Source organism: Rhinatrema bivittatum, chromosome 1, assembly GCF_901001135.1.
Source record: "Rhinatrema bivittatum chromosome 1, aRhiBiv1.1, whole genome shotgun sequence".
Lineage (NCBI taxonomy): Eukaryota > Metazoa > Chordata > Amphibia > Gymnophiona > Rhinatrematidae > Rhinatrema > Rhinatrema bivittatum.
Window position 1 is genome coordinate 704,295,365 of NC_042615.1, and position 18,757 is coordinate 704,314,121.

General features: G+C 44.0%; 1 long non-coding RNA gene across 1 annotated transcript; it reads left to right on the forward strand.

Annotated features, from left to right (window-relative positions):
- The first annotated feature begins 586 nt into the window (after nucleotides 1-586).
- LOC115075521 lies at nucleotides 587-17,600 on the forward strand. The gene is made up of 3 exons (XR_003852545.1): nucleotides 587-719; nucleotides 8,762-8,890; nucleotides 17,453-17,600. It is a non-coding gene; the product is annotated as an uncharacterized LOC115075521 (long non-coding RNA).
- The last annotated feature ends 1,157 nt before the right edge of the window (nucleotides 17,601-18,757 follow it).

Here is an 18,757-nt window from a genome sequence, read left to right on the forward strand (position 1 = left end):
TGCGTAGCCATTGGATCTTTATAAATTATTGTAAATGGGAGCACTCATGCTTAAACTCTATGGTACTTTAACGCCTACTCTAGTGAAATGAATGGACAATATTTTTGAAAGCCAAGTGGATCCTAAGCTAAATTATTTTCAAGAGACTTCTGCTAATGGGAGCATCCATTTTGTGCCAGGGCTGCAGAGTAGTGGTATCGGTGTGACACTGAAAGCAGAATTGTGCTCACTGACTCCTTTGCTAATGATGACACAAAGTAAACACTCCCAGCAGCAGAGAACTGCTCACACCTCTCATGAGTCTAAAATTTGCAGCCTCGCTAACGCTAACGTGGGCACTTTCACCTGGCTGAACAAGCCCCCTGGGGTTTTGGCCATGGCCTCCTTTACAGATTCAGTCTTCCTTTCATAATTTATGTCTTTTCGCTTCTGAAAACAACAAAAGTAAAAACACTCATCCTACAGATATACAACAATGGTCATTGCTATTATATGTGATGTCAATGTCTATCTTTATTTTCTTGCTCTTCAATAACTCTCTTTTATATTTCTTTCAGAGCAGCTAGGAAAAATTAATGCCACAGTTCAAGGAAACAATATTTTTCTCACTTGGAATCCCCCATTCCATTCCCCCTGTTTTGTGATTGAATGGGGCACCAGTATATCAGACATGTATATGAGGATAATATATGAAAAGAGGACAAATTATGCACTACAAGGTAACTTTAATCTATTCCTCTTCAGAACAGTATTATTTTAGCATTATATGTTACATGTGCCTATAAATTTGGTTTGCTGACTGCTTTTTAGTTGCTCTGAAATATAAATTCATATTGCCTTAATCGGTTAACCTGAAGGGAAGATTAAGTACATTGATCTGCAGACACATAAGAACATAAGACATTGCCATGCTGGGTCAGACCAAGGGTCCATCAAGCCCAGCATCCTGTTTCCAACAGAGGCCAAACCAGGCCACAAGAACCTGGCAATTACCCAAACACTAAGAAGATCCCATGCTACTGATGCAATTAGTAGCAGTGGCTATTCCCTAAGTAAACTTGATTAATAGCAGTTAATGGACTTCTCCTCCAAGAACTTATCCAAACCTTTTTTGAACCCAGCTACACTAACTGCACTAACCACATCCTCTGGCAACAAATTCCAGAGCTTTATTGTGTGTTGAGTGAAAAAGAATTTCTCCAATTAGTCTTAAATGTGCTACTTGCTAACTTCATGGAATGCCCCCTAGTCTTTCTATTATTCGAAAGGGTAAATAACCTATTCGAAAGGGTAAATAACCTATTCGAAAGGGTAAATAACCTATTCAAAACCTCTCATGATCTTAAAGACCTCTGTAAATAACCTATTCAAAACCTCTCATGATCTTAAAGACCTCTGTGTCTGTCAATTCAGATCCAGTAAAGGTCAGAAATAACCAAATTCAGTATTATCTAATGACCATGATGTGGTGGTGTACTATATTTGAATAAATTGATAGAAGATTTTGGGGTAGATTTTATAATTTTGTGCGAGCGCGTACTTTTGTTCGCGCACCAGGCGCGAACAAGAGTATGTGCGTAGCTGTGCGTATTCATTAAAATCCGGGATCGGCGCGTGCAAGGCTGCCGATTTTGGGCAGCCTGCGCGTGCCGAGCCGCGCAGCCTGCCTCCATTCCCTCCGAGGTCGCTCCGATATCGGAGCGGCCTCGGAGGGAAGTTTCTTTCGCCCTCCCCTCACCTTCCCCTCCCTTGGGATCAGCCTTAGAAAGAGGTTTGTACAGACCACCAACCCAAGGCAGTGCAAGGGTTGGAGCCAGACTGAAGTCTGCCTGGTCCCAAGCAACAGCAGGCCTCATCACTGTCTGCTCTTGGCCACTGGGAAAGCTCTATCCTCCACATCTCTGTGACTCATCCTCTGTGGTCACACAGCAGCCTCTATGAGCTTTTCATAGAGGCCATTTTCTGGTATGACATGTTCTTCTAGCAGTCCGCAAGTAAATTACATCTTTTTTAAACTGTCATACCTAAAAAAAAGCTTTTTTATTGAGTGCCTTTTAAGGGGAATAAGGTCACAAGTTTGGGGCCCAAAATAATCTCTTGTGGGGTGATGACTGTCACATCAACTAACACCCCACAAGATTTACATGTACCCTATGTACTCTCTGGGCTTGGAACCTGCAGCTGCACATTTCTGCTCCTTAGAGATGAAATAGCCCTAGTGCTTTATGTATTTTTCAAGTAAGCTTCTGACTAATGTGATGACAGCATTAGGTTCTAGACTTAGAAAGAAAGCCCATTGTTTGATCAGAGGAAGGTCACAGTGGAAGAGGCTAATGGTTTGTTTAGCTGTACTATGACATTAGCATAGCCAGACAACCTATTGGTCACCAACATTAGCATAGCTAGACAACTTATTGGTCATCAACAGAGTGAAGACCTTGGTACAGCACCTCTAGCCAAGCATCTCTACACCTCTTCCACCGGACAGCATATGGAGGTGACCACTAGCTAGATAGTGCCCATCTCACACATGCCCATGTACCCAAGAGTCAGCTAAGAATATGTTTTCTAGATAAGGCAACAACAGCCACTTGTGAAGCTCCACAGTAAGGAGTTTCCTATTTGGTGCTTGCTGTCTTTCTTGAGAACATAAAATGAGTTTTACATTTTAGGGCCTAGGCCATATGGTCTTGCATGTGAGAAATGTGCCTAGTTGAAATAGCCTATGGCACTCTCACATGCAAGGTCATGTGTGCCCAAACCTTTTACCTAGTGAACTCTTATGACAAAACCCATATAATGAAACAACTAGAGAGTGAAGTTTCAAAGCATGGAACCACTTTATTAAATAACTGTAGTCAACAGATTCAAAGCTGGTCAACATCTTTGGTAATCACATTCTGAAAAGACAAGATATCAAATAGCACATGACATTGTAACTGAAATTACCACCATATTTTGTGGAGACATGTACATACATCGTTACAAATGGCAAGATGACATATAAAGTGTTATGATGTTATCCTTTAGCAAAATCATGATTACTGCAAAGAACCTAGAAAGCGGAAATGGCAACCTAATAGGTACAGTACAGCTCTAAGGTTAGAGCTGATGCCAGCACAACTACATGCTGGCAAGAGAAGGCCCAGACAGTCCATGCTGAAGGAGTGCACTCAAAGGTGGACAGTCTAAAGGGCCAAGGCAGCACAGTTCAAAAAAGCCCAGACAGTCCATGTTGAAGGAGTACACTCAAAGGAGGACAGCCTAAGGACCACAGCAGCAAAGTTCATATAGCAAGGACCAGGACTGGACAGTGCAGCATGGAGGAGGCAGAGCCAAGACCAGAGAGAGCAGCATGGAGGAAGCAGGAACAGGACCAGAGAGCACAGCATGGAGGCAGGAGCCCCAGGAGATGAGATAGCAGTATGGAGGCAGCAGCTCTAGGAGATGAGATACCAGCATGGAGGCAGCAGCAGGATGAGAGGAGATGAGACACCAGCATGGAGAAAGCAGCAAGGTGAGATGAAAAGAGACACCAGCATGGAGACAGCAGCAGGATGAAAGAAGATGAGACACTAGCAGCAGAACTAGATAAGAAAGGATAAGAGACAGCAGCAGGATCATGACAAGAGACTGCATCAATGAGGCAGGACTATGGGCAGAGCATAGAAGAGGACTTAACAAGCAAGCAGCAGGACAATAAAGGCAGATTGTAGACCAACCTTATCAGCAGGCTGGCACAGGAACTCAGTAGTAAGGATGGGCTCAACAGGTGTCTTCCATCTAGCCAGCACAGGAACTCTGTAGAAGGACGGGCCTGGCTTATTTGGACTAGTCATCTTTGAGTGAAATTTGTTACCCTTTGCCATCTTTACAACTTGGGGGCCTCATGACTTTTGGCTAGTTAGGGGTGGCATAAGTTTGGAAGGCCTATCCCTGGGCCATCCTGACAGCCAGGGACTACTGTGTAGAGTTGACTCCTGGGAGGATGGGAATAGCACAGGTGGAGAGTCTGGCAATCTTTGAATTAGTTGCATGATAGCAGATGTCAAGTTGTTGAAGGTTGCAGTGGTGGTAAGAATCTGCGTAAGGACTGTTGAATGCACCTGCATAGCATTGGTGTTCCTGATATGAGCCGTCCTCAACAGTACCAGCTGTGCCTGTATATGGTGCAGGTGGAGCCCATGCCTTCTCTCATTGCAGTGGAGTATTTTGTGGAATGGTGGATCTTGTGCTGCTGTTGGTGCTGCAGTTGAAGGCTGAGGAACTGTCTGGGGGTCCAAAACTGGCTTATCCAGGCTGGTGGCCTGTTCAGGCTGGGTGTCTGTTAGATCTGGCTGTGGATGGGCATGCTGGAGACAGGTGCGGACAGGGCAGCTTGGTCCCATGGCATCAGGTCGTAGAGGATTCAATTCTTGTCCAGTTGATGGGTGAGCCAAGAGTGGAACTCATCAGTGCTTTTCTGGTGGCTGCTGCTGCAGATGTTCCTCCTCCTCCTCTTCCTCACTCCACTGTGAGTGCCCAATTGCAAGGTTGCAGTTTGAGCTGCTGCTATTGCTGCTGCTGTGCTACTGGTCCTAGGGCTTCACAGCTGGGACCGGCAGTTTCCTGGGTGAGAGCTGTGGAAACAAAGAAGGAAACATAAGCTTAAATGCAAAGAAATGTGCATGTAGTGCTTGGCATCAGATGTGCATTTTGCATCAGTCAGTCAGTCAATGTGAGCATCTTATGCCAAAATATGTGGACTTCTGTAGCAGACTTTACATTTACAGGTGAGGTGAACTTATTGGCTCTGGCTTGCGTGGTGTCCAGGGCCTCTTCCATCCCCTCAAATATGTCCAGTCCCAGCTGTTCAATCAGGCACTGCTCCATTGGGGTCAAGATGATGGGGCAAGGAGCTCCTTCTCCCATCTGTCGCAGATATTTGTTATGGCTTGCTACCTTAGTCTTGCGCTGGCCCTTTATGTCACGGTAGCGGTGGGCCAGCTGCTCTCCGGTCCTTTTTATTCCACTGCGCTGGGATATGGCCTGGGCAATGGTACACCAGATCTGTTACTTGGCTGCCCTGGATGTCCACTACGTGGTTCCTGAAGAGCATGCTGTAGTTCTCTAGGACCCCAGCGATTAGCATCTTGTCCTCAATGCTGCATTTGTGTGCGAGAAGACAAGTCCACGATTGGGTTCAGTGGCATGCATAAAGTATTTAGCACCTGGGGTGGATACTTTCTTTGGCACCCCTCCCCATATATAATTTTAAAATTTCCTAAACATCTATAAAATATTTCATAACAGCAGACACATCAAATAACACCCAATAATTACAACTAATAAGGATTTAAAAAATCTCCAGCTCTCCATATTTTTCATCCTAGGATTGTCATAGACTGGGGAAACACATGCACACATACACACACAATGTGCTCCCTCTCTCATACACACACATATGCACGCTTGGTGAGTGACAGAAGGAGTGTGTATGTGTGTGTGTTTGTGTGTGTGTATGTGGGAAAGAGAGACAGAGGAAGCATGTGTGTGTGAGAGACACACACACATTTCCTCTGTGTCTCTTTCACAACACAGACACGTTTCCTCTATCTCTCACCCACACACATGCTTCCTCTCTCTCTCTTGTACACACACACTTACACACACACGCACGCAGACAAAAACTGAACTGGAAACCACACACCAGATTCTGTATGCAGAGCAATAATGGAAAAGCAGAACATCACTATTTTTCAAAACAATACAATCAAGAAATATAAATCAGTCAGAATGGTAAAACCATACTAAAAAAATATACATATCAAAACAGCCTATTCCCCAGCCAGCTGCAACAGACACCCAGTCTGAACAGGCTATCAGCCTCTTCTTATGTTGCAGGACCTCACTTTTGCTGGCAGGGAGTAGGAACCTCGCCAGTACGTTACTTCTCCATGCTGCTGTGGGACCACGGTAATGGCACCCCTCCCCGTTATCACCCGGAGCCTTCCCCCCCCCCCCCATTCATCCCCCCCTTAGTATGCCACTGATTGAGTTGCCACTTCCGCTTCCAGAGATATGCCACTATCCTCGCTCTAGCTTCCATTCCCCACTCCCCTCCCTTCCCCCCTGCATCTGCCCTCCCAAATCCCCCACCCTTCCCTCTCTGTCTATCCCTAGCCTGCTATCCTCCTCCTACCACCCTCACCTGCCTATCCTTTCCCTCCTTCCTATCTCTACTCTTGTCCCTGTCCCTACTCCTACTCCTCCTACCACTCCTTTTCTCCTCCCCTCCTCTCCTCACGCCTCGCCTCTCCTCTCCCCCCATGCATCTCATGCTCCATCCTCTCCAGAACTTCACCCCTCACCACCACCATCACCACCACCACTCCTCTATAGAAACATAGAAATGACGGCAGAAGAAGACCAAACGGCCCATCCAGTCTGCCCAGCAAGCTTCACACATTTTTTTTTCTCATATTTATCTGTTTCTCTTAGCTCTTTGGTTCTATTTCCCTTCTACCCCCACCATTAATGTAGATAGAAACATAGAAATGACGACAGAAGAAGACCAAACGGCCCATCCAGTCTGCCCAGCAAGCTACTACCTCTACTACCATACAAAGAAAAACTGACAAGGAAAAACTTCCACTCACACAAAGACAAGAGACAGAGGTTAAAGTAAACAGATGAATAGAGAAGACAGGACAACTCACTCAAAAAATCTCTATCCACTAAATTCACTAAACTCCAACCAAAAACTCACTTCCTCTCCTCTCTCTCCCATGCCTGACACACCCTTAAAGAGGCAGCTGCAGGAAGCTGGTATATATATAAACAAAGAAAATAATGCTTGATGTGTAAAATGATGTGCCATGCGATACCATATTGCACATTGTGCAACTTGCCTACACAATGTGGTATTTCAGAAATTTCCCTAACTGCACCCCTTTTTATCGCAGATGCTAATATTCAGTGATATCCAGCTAAGGGACTGATTCACTAAGCTTTATTCAAAGTATTTATAGCCACATAGGAACTGCTTGAAGGGTCTGGGCAAACTGGGGGAGTGCAGGCTAAAAAACGACTGGTTAAACTGGTCATTTCTTTCATGCACACAGATTATAAAATGTCCTCACTTGTGCGTGTATAAATGCTGACAAATCCCTGCTGTGTGTGTAAATGCTTAAAAATAGGAGCATATATAGACATACTAAGCCTATTTTATAACATGTGCGTACCTGCACGCAGAATATATGTGATTTCAGTGTATGTGGCCACACGCTCATATACACATATATATATATGGGTGCTCGCATGCTCGTTTTAAAGTTCCCGTCCCTGGGAATAGCCACTGCTTATTACCAGCATTAGTAGTATGGGATCTATTTAATGTTTGGGCACTTGCCAAGTATTCTGGATTGGCCACTATTGGAAACAGGATGCTGGGCTTGATGGACCCTTTTCTGACCCAGTATGGCAACTTCTTATATTCTTATGTTCTAGGATAAACAGCAAGGACAGGAAAAGATGCCAGAGAGAATAGGGATAAAGAAGCAAAGCATATGAAAAAATATGTGAAAGGGAAATGGAATGAGGAGATGGAAGATAGACATGATGAAAAAGAGAGAAACAAGTTAGTTAAACAGAGCAAAGAAAACAGTGACTTGGAAAAAAATGAGACTGTGCCCACACAAACACAAAAGAAACAGAAACATAAAAGCAAAATGAACGCAGGATGGGCTAGTCTAGCCCTGTAGTACAAGCCATGTAGGATATGCTAGAGCTCAGGGGAAATGAGTTCATATCCCCCATCTGATGGGGCCAGCTGGGCCTGGGCACACAGCATAGATGGTGTGCTCATGCCTGGAGAAGAAGGGAAGGTTGTGGTCACTCCAAGGCTGGCTCTTACCAGCCAATGGTCGATGTTGATGGGTGACCTTTCAACTTTTGGGCTCATGTGGTTCCCTCTGTAGCTATTAGGGATTGGAAGCCCTAAAAATCCCAGCAAACCCTCAAAATCTAGCATCAAGATTTGATGTTGCTGTGATGTGGCAACCTCGTACCCTTGAATGGGAATATTACGGTACTTGGCAAACAAGCTGGAGAAGAAGAGCACAAAACTTAGGTAGCCACACTGTACAAAAACTTGTTCAGCCCTGGTACAAATTAGGAAGTAATATTGTGGGTGATAACTTTTTGACCAGTACAAACCTAGCAGAAAAGTTGCTAAGAGAAAACCTGACCTGGATGTCAGCCTTGTTTCCCCTGATGGTTCCCAGGCAGGTCAGGTTTTCTCTTAGCAACTTTTCTGCTAGGTTTGTGCTGGTCAAAAAGTTATCAGGCTGGAAATCACAAAGATGTTGTGAGGGCTTCAAAAGGTCTGTGTGTGGCGCACATATAATTACACAAGACTGTGTTCAGTGAAACAATCCATGTAGATGTGCATAGTTTATTACTTAATGTTTTCTATTTTAGACACTAAAAAAGGGTTTATTCCTAAGAAAAAGTGTTTTTTTCCTTAAGTTTATACAAAAAATGAACGTGTTTTCATAGGAAATAAGGTTTGGGATTTTTTTTATTTTACTAAATAAAAAGCTTAGTTGATGTTAAGTAAATAAATCATGTTTTGCAAAGTTACTTTGTACTATTAGAAGAGGAAATGAAGAGAAAAGAGGCCTTTTCTCTTTCTGACCCATCAAAAACTAGAATATTTTAATTTACATATTTAATAAGTATCTACATCTGACATGTTGGTTTGGATGTGCTCATTTTCCAGGTCCCTTTCAAGAAAAGAAACGTTACAAAATAATGATTCACACTTACAAGGAGTGCAGCTGTACAGCATTTAGGGAAATAGAGAATGAGACTACATTTGGCATGACCTACATCTATTTCGTTGAAGGGGGTATTTACAAAGTCTTTTTTCTTTCTGTCCTTTTAAAAATGTCTATCTTTCCAAATTTATTCCCAATCCTTCAGCATCCACAAAACAGGAAATCCACAGTAGTGATTGTGTAGTCACCTGTTACCTCAGTGCCACTAGCCGGGCTAGTTGGCAGTTGGGATCGATTTTCTCATCCCTTTGCTGCTGGCCATCATTATCTCTATTCAGTCAGGGCTTGAGCCACCCCTTTTGAGTGTACATAGTCTGTGCATCAGAGATTTATGAGCATTTAAAGTTTATAAAAACCCATGGAGCCTACCTCAGTTCTCCCCCAATGCTGTTCTCCATGGAAAGAGTTAAAAAATCATACAACTAATATGGCTAGTATTTCGGTACAGTAAACAAAAGATGAAAATAGTTGACTTAAAGCAAGTATAGGGCTATTTACCACTAAAGCAAACAATTATTTTTCTTCATATTTTCAGGATTAGCCATGGTTGCTGCACCCCCTTATGCCTCCCTAATCATCTGCTCCATCCTATCTGGAAGCTACACACTGATAAGCCCAACAGAGGGTCAGGGAGTCATGGAAATGGGGAAAAAATATTCCTACTATGCTAAATCCAAAACTATGTAATACTTTTTTTTTTTTAGCTTACACAGGATGTATTATCTATGTATTGTGTGTATGTGCTATTTACTATATATCAATAATATTTGTTAAATATAGCAATAGGTTGAATCAAGTAATAGGATCCAAAGATCACTATTCATGATACTTTCAGCTTGTGATTGTGATTCTTTTGTGTGATTGTGATCACCTAAACAAATCCTCATAATGGACTATAATTTGTGGACTGTTTGAATCCACTAAGAGATTTGTTTGGGTTTGTACTGAATTCTTTCCCTATATGAAATAATATTTGCCTTTGCCTTCCAGAGAGAAGAAATTTCACAGGTTAGAAGAATCTTGTTCCCTGTTCACACATCCTCCTCTGTTCTGGCATGAGACAGGAGAGATTAGAGCAGGCCTTCCCAAATCTATCCTAAAAATCCCACAGTCAGTTGGATTTTCAGGATATCCGCAATGAATATGCATAAGATTCATCATATGCAAATGTATCTCATGCATATTCATTGTGGATATCCAGAAAAGCCAACTGGCTGTAGTGTCACTAGGACAAGCTTGGGAAGGGCTAAGCTTCTGAGCCAGTTTTGTATTTGATTCCTGATATTCTATGATATCATCTAGATAGTTCTATGTAAAGCCTCTGTTTTGCTGATTTTGAAGTTATAATGTAAACCGAACTGATGTTATCCTACGAAGTCCAGTATATAAAAACCACAAATACATAAATAAATAAATAAATAAATAAATGAATGAATGAATGAATGAATGAATGAATTTGTAGTACAACTGCAAGTCCAATAAAGCAAGGAGGTAAAACCAGGCTGCCTATTTTAACAAGGAGCTAGTTCATGGCTTTCCAAACCTGTTGTGGTGACCCAACAGCTAGTCCAGTTTTTAGGATATCCACTAGGGGGGGCAATATTGAAAAGCTATCCATTTATCTAATTTAGGGCCTCATTTTCTAAAGTATCGCAGGCCTGCGATACTTTAGGTAATGAGGGGCGGGGGGCCGAAATGGGGGGTGGTCCTGCGCTAGCCGGCAGCGATCGCACCGCCGCAGAGCGATCGCTGCCGGTTTCACACCCAATAGCACCACCATAGAAGGTGCAGCAATTGGGTGCAAACTAGGACGCGAAAAGGGCCTTACCTTTTCGTCGTCCGCAGCGTCTTTGCGAAGTCGGCCCCGGTAACGCCCTGACTCCTCCTCTTCTGAGGCCGACTCCACCCCCATCTTGGTATCACATGCGATAAGGGACTTTTCACGTGCGAAACGTCCCTTATCGCGTGTGATCCTTCTGGAAAATAAGGCCCTTAGTAGGATAGACAATTGTGGCTATTTCAGATGGGACATTCAGCAGCATAGCTATGTTGCTGAATATCCCTGTAGAAAGCACTACTTAGACAGATAAGTCTTATGCAGCTAAGTTAGACCTGCTCAAGGCTGAATATTGCTACTTAGTTGGATAACTTATCCAGCTAAGTAGCACCTCCCTGATGCACCCATTGCTCACCCACAGCTTTTCTGGCTAACTAAATATCCGAATAAGTGACTTTTCCAGTTATTTAGTGACCGCTGACATAACTGGATATTTGGCAGTCACTAGATAGCCAAATAAGTCCTATTTATCCAGTTATCTAGCATTTGAATATTGACCTCTATGAATATGTGTGACCCAGCTGTCAAAAGGGTGCCTCTCTGTTCCCCTGAACTTAAGCTATAACATGACTATGAACTGGGAAAGGAAGTCAAACTGGAGATTTTTCCCCTCTTCAAGTGGTGTTTCACACTTGCCTTTTCTTAATTTATTTATTTATTGTTTTTGTTATACCGAGTTTCATGATAGGCATCACATCAACCCGGTTTACAAATAACAAGGAGTGTAAAGCATAACGTAACGTAAAAAACAATATTTTCAATAAGAACCTTGAACTTTAAATACAGTGAATCAGAAAAAGGGAGAGGGAAAGTTACAAAAAACAAGGAAAATAAACTTGGGATGGAAGGGGAGAAATTGAACAGCACAATATTTACATTTCAGCCTATTGATACATTAGAATAGCAAGTGAAAAAATAAGACTATAAAACGGTACATAGGTAATCAAATGAATAAATATGACACAGTTGTGAATGGTAATAGTATGATAAATATTCAGCAGGAATTAGTGAGAGAGGGTTTGAGGTTGGTTGATTCGTGTTTACATTCCATTATTGCATACGAGTTAATTTGTGGTCTCTACCTCAAGAACCAAGGAAAACAATCCAGGAGTTTGGTAAAAAGGTTGAGCAGCATTCAACCTGATACTTGGCTCAGGAAAAAAAAAAACTGGAGCTAAAACAGTTGTTATATCTTTGAGCTGCAGTCTACAGAACCCACCACCAAAGATTTAACAGGCAAAGGAAATGGGCTGGAAAGGAGAGGGGGAAGCTGCAGGGGGAAACAAGGAGTTAGCTGACCCCAGAAGCCAATGGGAGCCGAATAACCTTTGCATCAATGAGTGATGAAAAGGGAAAAAAAGTTGTTTTGGAATTTTGAATCTCCTGAGCAGTTGAAAGCAAAGAGAGGATGAGCCCCGCTGTGAGAGACCAGGAGAGCCATTTCCTGCCATGGTGGGATCTGAGGGAGCCATTGACCCAATGTTCCAAAAATCCAGAGACCGGAGGTGACTGAAAGGGGGATCTGACTGCTGCACCCTGCCCAGTGGGAAAAACAATAGCTAAGTGATTAGAGTTTTCTCCTGGTTCCCCCAGAAATGCTGACTCTACTGCATTTTTAAGGCAGGATTGTGCTGTCCAAGGAATTGCACTGAGTTGCTGAGTGAGGAGTGTATATCAAAGACAAGAAAAATAAAACCCCACTTGCCACTAAGCCACTCCAGCATGGGCCCCACTGGCAAATGTTATGGGCACATTTAGAGACATTAGCAATTTTAGGGCACCAAGCATTTATGCTGTATATTTACTGGGGATGTGCTTTCATTCTAAACAAAATAGACAGCAGTAATGAAATTGTCTATTTTGTCTTGTTTCAGGAGCACCATGAAACAAAATAAAAAATGATGACATTTCGTAAAAATTAGTATTTTGTGTTAGTGCACACTAACGGAACTTAGTACGCACTAACTGAAAATGTTACCTCTCACCAGTCACCCACCACTACCCAAACACACACCAGGGGAATTCAAAGTATGCATATCCCAAAATACCAGAGCCCCTGTCCTAAAATACAAAGGGATTGGCAAATTCAAAATATGTATTTGCATTACATGCTTTTGCTAGCTAGAATTTGATGCTATTATTACAACACTTTTGTTTGTACTTGTTACCAGGCACTGGCCATCCCCTCACAAACACCACCTTGCAATCTTAGCAGCACAAACAAGTAATTAAGGAGACAGCCAATGGGAATGCAGAACCATACCTCTAGCTAATGAACTGCTCCCCAATTGATACTTTTTAACATATAGGTAACATTTTCAGTTAGCACACGCTAACATCCTATTAGTGTGCAGTAACTCCGAAATTAGGGAAATATGAAATAAACACCCCCAAACAATTTTAAAGTGAAATCAAACAGGTCCTGGACCAAGATGGCCGCCATGTATTATGCAGCTCCGGTTTCTTAGAAAATTTCAACCTCGGCTGATTTACCTTCTCTCCTTAGCTGTTTTGGAATTATTATGCCTCATACAAAGAGGAAAGCCAAGGTTAGAGATATTACCTCAACTCCAGTTGCAGATGTAAGGCAACCCTGGATAGCGGCCATGTTCGTGAGACCCGTGCCGTTCCAGTCAGAGGGAGGAGCCGCTGGGGAGGTTGGCGTGGAGCGGACGCCAAGCCCCATGGCTGACGAAACATCCCTTAGCCCCAGCGCGCCAGATACCACTGAGCCACCGTCTGGAGTCCTGGAAAGAACGGACTTACCAACTTTACTACTGGAGAAAACATCGGCCTCGTTTAGTTTTGGCACCCAGAGAAGGGTCGAGGAGCCCTTCGGAGAACCCAGAGACTCGGGGTTCCAGGGGCCAAAATGAAGAGGCACAGTACCATGACGATGTCGGAAAGGGTCCGGAGGAGGTAGGAAATGAGATTCAAAATTTAAAAATAATTTGCAACCCCCCTTGATAAGGCCCCAGAAAATCACGCTTGAAGAAATTTGGACTATGTTACTGGAGATGAATAAATCTATAAATATGCAGACAAACATGCTACAGGAAAGTATAATTAAGACTCAGGTTCTGGAAAATAAAGTGATAAAAGTGGAAACATCTTTAAAAACAATGGAAGAAAAAATAGTAGGCATGGAGGCGGTTCAAAGTAATTTAATAAGATCTGAAAAATTTCAAATGAATAAAATAGAAGCAGTAGAGAATCAATTAAGTGTTATGAACGCTCCTGCCTGCGGGTTCCCCCGCGAGCAGGCTCACTCACCCCATGCTGTGCCTTCAGCCGATGCGGCAGGACACCGTCGTCGGCCTTCCCACGTGGCCCGAAGGCTGCCCTGGAGTGTTGGCTGCCTCGCGGCCCGAGCCACGGCCTTCTTCATCTTCTTCAGGGCTGGGACCACCCCCGACGCTGCCTTTCATCTTTGCGGCGCTAAGGCCGCAGCCCTGGGCTGGAGTAGCGGCTGGAGCCGCCCCCAGGGCCTCCTGCAGCAGCTGGAGCCACTGCCGACTTCGGAGCCTGCGTTCAGGCTCAGCCCTGCCTCTTCTGTCTTCTGCGTCGGTGCAGGCCACTGTTCGCGGTCCTGCACAGCTCCTGCTCTCTTCTTAGGCACCGGCGCACGCCTGTCTTCAGAATTTAAAGGGCCAGGCACAGGAAGTGTGCTGGCCCCACCTTCAATGGGACTTCCTGCTTCAGCCCTATAAAGGGCTGCTCCATCAGTCTGTTCATGGCCTTGCATCGGAGTTACTTCACTCTGGAGGCTCCAGCCTGCCAGAGCTCCGTCAGGTCTTCTAGTGTCTTCGTGGAGCTCCTCATCTCGTCTTGTTTTCTCGTCATGCCACGTCATGTCTTCATAGCCTGAGGTCCTCGTCCAGGTGTCCTGGTGTCTTGATGATCTTCTACATCCTGGTGTTCCTGCCTTCCTGAATGTTCGTTCCTGTGTCTTCATCTGGTGCTCCTGAGCCTTCTGGTCCTGTGGGCTGGACTCCCTCGGACGACATCTTTCCCGGGTTGGAGTGGCCTGCAGGTGGACTGGTGTCCTGCGCTCTTGAGCCGTCATGTCCTAGATCTTTCCTGCGCTGTCCCGTTCTCCTCGTGGTCCGTGACCAGCCTGCAAGGGCTGTGTAGGACATGCAGTGGGACAGGGTGGTCCGCGACTCAGTCCCGCAGATGGCCTGAGTAGGGCGCCCTGAGAGACAGTGCCAATGTTTGCCTTCCCTACTTCTTGTCTCGTCTGGATTCCAAGTTCCTTGTTATGTCTGCACTTCAGCGTCATGTCTCTGATGTCGTTGCATCGACCCTGGTCCAGGATGCCGTCGCATCGACCACTGGTCCGTGATGTCTTCGCATCAACCTTGGTGTCAAGTCTTCGTCTGCGATGCCGTTGCATCGATCCTAGTGTCACGTTTTCATAGTCCTGGTGTCATGTCTTCAACCCAAGTCTTTGTGCCTTGTGATGCCGTCTCATCAACCCAAGTCTTCGTGCCATGTGATGCCGTTGCATCAATCTTCATAGTCTTGTCTTCGTGTCAAGGTCCGTCTGTCCTCAACCTCAGGCCAGGCCTGCTGCTCACAGCAGGTCCGAAAGGGCTCGGAATGGTCGGAGGACCATTCACCTTCCATCATCCTCGGATGTTGGCCATGGGAGCTTGCCGGCCTGGCAGAGGGTCAGACCGTCAGCCATGCAGAGCCACCGTCAACCCTTGGCTTGGCCCTGAAGGTCTGGGTCGGGCTGAGGCCCAAGGGCACACTAAACACCCCGTTCTCAACAGAATGCAAGGCCTTTTGAGGCCGCACACGACATTAAGAAGGTCAAATTTAAGAATCCTTAACGTTCCTAAAATAAAATCGATCTCATGATTTATTTAAGAGTTATTTGATTAATATTTTGAAATATTCCAAACAACCGCTCCCTACAATCTCTACGCTGTACTATTTACCTCAACCTAGAGAAGAAAACATTCAACAACAAGGAAAACCTTTGGATTTGGATATAGATGTGAATCTATCAGATATTTTGGAAAAGTCATTTGAGATGTCCATAGACACTAGAGCCATTTTACTGGTACAATTTACCTTCACATCTGAGAGAGACTCGGTGTTGAAAATGTTTTTTCATCATCAAAAGGAGAATTTCTATGGCTACCAGGTTCGTGTATTCCCAAACATATCAAGAAACACTCAAATCAAGAGAAAAAAATTCATCACAATGAGAAAAGAGACCATTTCAAGAGGGGCAAAATTTTTATTACGCTTTCCTTGTTGTTATTTAATTGAATATCAGAATTTGAAATATGTTTTTAATGATCCTGATCAGTTGAGATAGTATTTGGATACTCATTCCTAAGAGAACTCCACTGTTGGGCTGACAAATAAATTAGTGCACGTGGTAACTACACTAAGGGCCTCATTTTCTAAAGTATCGCAGGCCTGCGATACTTTAGAAAACTGCGGTAATGAGGGGCGGGGGGCCGAAATGGGGCGGCGGTCCTGCGCTAGCCGGCAGCGATTGCACATCCGCGGTGCGATCACTGCCGGCATTGCGCCCAATAACTACACCATAGAAGGTGTAGTTATTGGGCACGAAATAGGCAGTGAAAAGGCCCTTGCCTTTTCGCTGTCCGCGCCGTCCTTGCAGAGTTGGCCCCGGTGACGCCCCGACTCCTCCTCTTCTGGGGCCAACTCCGCCCCGATGTAGGTAGCGCAGGTATGCGCTACCTTCGCTAGCTATCGCAGGCTGGCGCTGTTAGCACTAGCCTGCAATAGCCTTGGAAAATAAGGCCCTAAGTTTGAATGAAAGAATGTATAATTCTTTGTAAGCCGCTTTATTTGCATCTTGGTCTCCAAATTGCCAATAATAATTTGACAATGTATACAGAATGTTCAAAAATTTATAATGTAAGAATTGTTAATTTTCCTCTTTTTTTTCTTTATAATTCTTAGAACATTGTATCTATTAGATATGGTAAAAAATTTCAATAAAAATAAAATTAAAAAAAAAAAAAGTGAAATCAAACAGAAAAGGACCCAAAACAAAATTATGAAAAAAAAATCAATGCACATCCCTAATATTTACTGTTAAACTTTGTTCAACTAAGTAATTAGTCAGTTGCTATAAGTAACTAATACTACTATATTTAAACCCCTGCTTCTTTTCTCTGATCCAAGTTATATTACTCCCTTGTTTTATTGTAACTGCATTCCTTAGCCTTCTCTTGTTTAATGTTTTTTACTACCATTACTATTATTTTATTATTATTACTTAGATCAATGTTATTTATTGCCTTTTTGTTCCCTATCTACTTGTTAATTGTAAACCGACATGATGCGATATTTATCGCGAATGCCGGTATAGAAAAACTTAAAATAAATAAATACTGCATAACCGTTGCAGATATTCTGAAAACAGACAGGTTGGGAAGCCCTGAACTAGCTGCTTGCTATAAGAGGCAGATTAGTCTTACCTCCTTGTATTAGTGGACTTGTAGCTGCAGCTGTCACCAGGACAGGTATGGGAAGCCCTGAGCTAGTATTGTATCTTTAAGAGATATTCTCCCAGCACTGTGCACAGCGCCCTCCGAGGTGGGAGGGAAAAGGAGCCTCAGGGGATTCTACCCAGAACCGACAAAGACAGATGAGCTTGCAAAGAGAAGTGAGGCTAACACTTGTAGCTCTACCGTAAAGGCAAATAACATCAGAATTAAATGACATACTTCAATGTTTATATATATATATATATATATATATATATATATATATATATATATATTTGTCATTAATCTGTTTTCAGTTCCTTGGATAGGTCCAGCGAATGTCACTATTCAGAACGTTACAAAGCACTCAGCGATAGTAAAATGGATAGAAATTCCTGAAAAAGATTGCTTGGGTTTTCTGCAGGGGTACAGAATATATTACACAGATACTTCAAAGAAGAGAACTTGGGGTAAGTTCATAATTTCTAAACATACAGTAAACTGTCTGTCCTGTCTGTCACTTTTCTCCAGGTCAGACTTTCTCTCTGTCCTTTGCAATAGGAAAATATGCTCTATTCAGACAATTTTACATTTAGAGCGGAGGAGAGGCCTAGTGATTAGGCTACAAACCAGGGTTCGAATCCCACTGCCACTCCTTGTGACCTTGGGCAAGTCACTTTACCTCCATTGCCTCAGGGACAAATTTAGGTCTAAAGCCACTATCATGGAAAGGGGGGGGGGGGGGGTGTTCACCACAATAGTCGGCCCCTCCCCTGCAAAAACATTGCAGGTAATGTGACTGAGACCCTTCAGGTGCAACGGCAGCCCCAACCTCACGGGACCGCCGTTGCCTTAAAGGGACATGCATAACAAAAATCCTACTCAAAATAGAAAACATTGTGAGGGGGATTCAAAGCTGACTCCCAGCTCACCCCAGGGCCACCACTTGAGGAAGCCCTGACAAACCAACGGTCCCTCCCATCCCCCTTTCCTTCTAAATATGTCCCGACCCCTCTTCCTTCCACCTCCCCATGTAAAAATAAAATGTTGGGATATATGCCCTTCCCCAAACTTTCCTCTCATCTCCCTCCCCCAAGTGATAAATAAATCAATGGCATCAAGTAGAAACTCTTATCCCCAACCCCCCAAGCCTCTTTCCTGCACCCCCAAACCTCAAAAGTTGGAAAGTGATCCAGTGATGGGGCCTGGGCACCCCCTAGCCCCAGTGGGCACCATTTTTCAAAATGACATTGACTTGACCTTGTCCCAATCATGTGATAGGGGCAAGGTCTGGGGATCGGACCTAGGCCACAAGGCTGAGTTACAGTGCTCTGGAACAAGATCAGGTCAGCACCCCAGAGTGAGCTGGGAGTCAGCTTTAAACCTCCTCTCATTTTTCATTTTTGCGCAAGATTTTTTTCCTTTTTATGGCCTTTTAAATCTTACACAGGAGCCTCGGGACCCATGTTAAGGTCCTGAAGCTCCTGTGTTAATTACCATTTCCCAAGAAGGTGTTGTTAACTTATCGAAGCTGACAACTTTCTAACGGGCCGATACAGTAAAAGTCGCGGGAGAGCGGGCGAGCACCCGCTCTCCCAGCGCAGGCACAGGACACTCTCCTG